This window comes from Myotis lucifugus, unplaced genomic scaffold (assembly GCF_000147115.1).
Source record: "Myotis lucifugus unplaced genomic scaffold, Myoluc2.0 scaffold_989, whole genome shotgun sequence".
Taxonomy (NCBI): domain Eukaryota; kingdom Metazoa; phylum Chordata; class Mammalia; order Chiroptera; family Vespertilionidae; genus Myotis; species Myotis lucifugus.
In genome coordinates this window covers 31,769-34,890 of record NW_005872037.1, presented here as the reverse complement: position 1 = coordinate 34,890, position 3,122 = coordinate 31,769, and the positions used below count along the sequence as shown (strand labels likewise).

The 3,122-nt window shown below is 48.2% G+C and overlaps 1 pseudogene; it reads right to left on the bottom strand.

Annotated features, from left to right (window-relative positions):
- Window positions 1-245: 245 nt before the first annotated feature.
- Window positions 246-3,122, bottom strand: part of LOC102425847 — a 4,783-nt pseudogene continuing 1,906 nt past the window's right edge.

Genomic DNA, 3,122 nt, shown 5'->3' with positions numbered 1-3,122 from the left:
TGGCCCTTTCCATGGTTGACCTGTGACCATTTGCTATGCTCTAGGCAAAGACAGTAGGTGTCCTCTGCCAAGACCTGGACCCAGAAACCCCCATGTCAGCCTCTTTCACTCCCTAATCCCATAATCAAATCCATCCCTTAATTTCCTCCCATCCCCACCAAAGAATGAGTCAACACTGGGCATGAATTTCTTTTAGGGCAGCAGAGAGCTCAGTAGAGCCAAGGAGAGGTTGAGGGACCACCTCTTCAGGCTGGGAATTCACAGACGGCCACGAAGGAGGCAGAGCAGGAGACGTCATTCCAGATCCCATCCTTTAGAAGGATCACACAGTCCTCCCCTGAGCCAAAGTCATTAGGCTCATCCTTCTTCCAGTTGCTATAGGTCAGCCTCCCTCCTGTCACATACACAAACTGGCCTTCGGTCGCTTCATCTGTGATGCTCAGGAAGGCATGGTCATTGGCCACGTCCATGATGGCTTTGTTCTCCTCAGTGTTTTTGGGGGTGGCCACGGTGGCCTGGAGCTCGGCGCACGGAGCCTTCGCTTTGGGAAAAGGCATCTTTTCACCGTTGGTCACATGGAGCTTCTTTCCAGATCTCTTCCCGAGGAGAAGGTTTGCACTGAAATCACAAAGGACGGGTGGGATTGACTTGGCCTGGAGCCCAGGCCAGTAGGTGACCACGCCCTTGTCTGGGAGTCAGGACTCTGAAAAGGAGCCCATGTGCAACCCTCTCGGGTCAGGTCCTAGTGAGGGGGAGCTCCTCAGCGTAGGGAAGGCCCTGGCAGAGCCCCGCCTCTCCTGGGGGAGCCTGTCCTGGAGACAGTCCCCCTGCACAAACTGCCCCAGTGCAGGTGGACAGGGAAACAGGTGTGGGCCCTGCTGCCAGGCTTGGATGACAGGATAGAAAGGGGCAGGGACAGCTGTCTGAGAACAGTGGGTGCTGAGGAAGGAGAAAGGATTTGGAGGCAGCAGACCTCCATGCAAGCTTTTCTTTGCTGCTTCCCACCTGGGTGATGCTGAATGAATTATCTGTAAATCCTGGACCTATTTTCTCTCACTTGTAAATTAAATAAGCATAATGCTCACAAACAGCAGTGTTGAGAGAACAGAATGAAACCATATTATGAGAATATCCCAACCTAGCACAGGCCCTGTTATATAATCCGTGTACACAATTGTTAGTTCCCTTCCACCTCCTGAAAACCCAGAGCACTCAAGGACAAGGGGAGAGTGGGAACCCAGTGGGGCAGGCAGAGGCTTACATTTTTTTTTTCTGTTTTTATTTTTTTTATTTTTTTATTAAATCTTTATTGTTCAGATTACATTTGTTCCTCTTTTTTTCCCCCCATAACTCCCCTCCTCCCAGTTCCCGCCCCACCCTCCGCCCTCACTCCCCACCCACTGTCCTCATCCATAGGTGCACGATTTTTGTCCAGTCTCCTCCCGCATCTCCCATTCCCCTTTCCCCCCCAAGAATAGTCAGTCCATTCCCTTTCTATGTCCCTGATTCATTATACTCACCAGTTCATTCTGTACAGCAGATTATTTATTCACTTGATTCTTAGATTCACTTGTTGATAGATGCATGTTTGTTGTTCACAATTTGTATCTTTACCTTTTTCTTCTTCCTCTTCTTAAAGGATACCGTTCAGCATTTCATATAATACTGGTTTAGTGGTGATGAACTCCTTTAGCTTTTCCTTATCTGTGAAGCTCTTTATCTGACCTTCAATTCTGAATGATAGCTTTGCTGGATAAAGTAATCTTGGTGGTAGGTTCTTGGTATTCAGCACTTTGAATATTTCTTGCCATTCCCTTCTGGCCTGCAAAGTTTCTGTTGAGAAATCAGCTGACAGTCGTATGGGTATTCCCTTGTAGGTAATTGAGTCTCTTTCTCTTGCTGCTTTTAAGATTCTCTCTTTGTCTTTTGCTCTTGGCATTTTAATTATGATGTGTCTTGGTGTGGTCCTCTTTGGATTCCTTTTGTTTGGGGTTCTCTGTGCTTCTTGGACCTGTAAGTCCATTTCTTTCACCAGGTGGGGGAAGTTTTCTGCCATTATTTCTTCAAATAGGTTTTCAATATCTTGCTGTCTCTCATCTTCTGGCACCCCTATTATTCTGATGTTTGTACGCTTGAAGCTGTCCCAGAGGCTCCTTACACTATCTATGTATTTTCGGATTTTTTTTTCATTTTGCTTTTTCGGTTGGGTGTTTTTTGCTTCTTCGTATTTCAAATCTTTGACTTGATTCTTGCGCTCCTCTGGTCTGCTATTGGGTGTCTGTATAATATTCTTTATTTCAGTCCATGTATGCTTAATTTCTAGTTGGTTCTTTATCATAGCATCGAGGGTCTCATTAGTTTTCATGAGTCTCTCATCAAGTTTATTGGCTGCTTCTAGCACATTATTGCAAGCCCTCAAAAGTGCGTTTTTTAGCTCCATATCCTCCATTTCTGTCATGTTTTTTTGTCTCGCATCTTTTATGCTTTCTTGGTGCACCCCCTTGTGGTCTTTGTGCACAGTCTTGTTCTAGTTAAGCCTTGATTGTTGTAGTTAATACTAGAGGGATTTGACCACCAGGCCGACTGTCTGTGAGAATCAGCTGTGTGGAAAACCGTCTGTCTTCTGGGGGAGGCGCTAAACCCAGCCTTTTCCTGAGGCGATCGGCCAAATGGCTGTGGGCAGGGCCTTGGGCGGGGCGGGGCTAAACAGGGCGGGGGGGAAGGGGGCAGCTATGCCTGCTCTCAGTCTGTCCCCCAGGGGCTCTGCCTCTCTGTCCCAGCAACCGCTGCAAACCTCGGAGGGGGCCGTAGCCAGACAGTCCCACTTCTCCCATTTGAGTCTGGGTCCCTAGAGACTCGCCCGGATCTGTAGCCCAGAGTCTGAGACTCACTCCTGATTGAAAACGACAACCGCGCCCTCAGCCACCCACGCCGGTTTGCGCGCACACCACCTCACCACCGCACCACCGTACCTTTAAATTTTCCACACTGCGCCTCCTCTGAGCGTCGGAATGCTGTTGTTTTTCCTTCTAGTTGAAGAGTCTCTCCTCAGCCAGCCCTCCTGTGGTTCTGGTTGATGTCCGTTCCGTCTTTTAGTTGTATTTTTGAAGTCGTTGTTTATG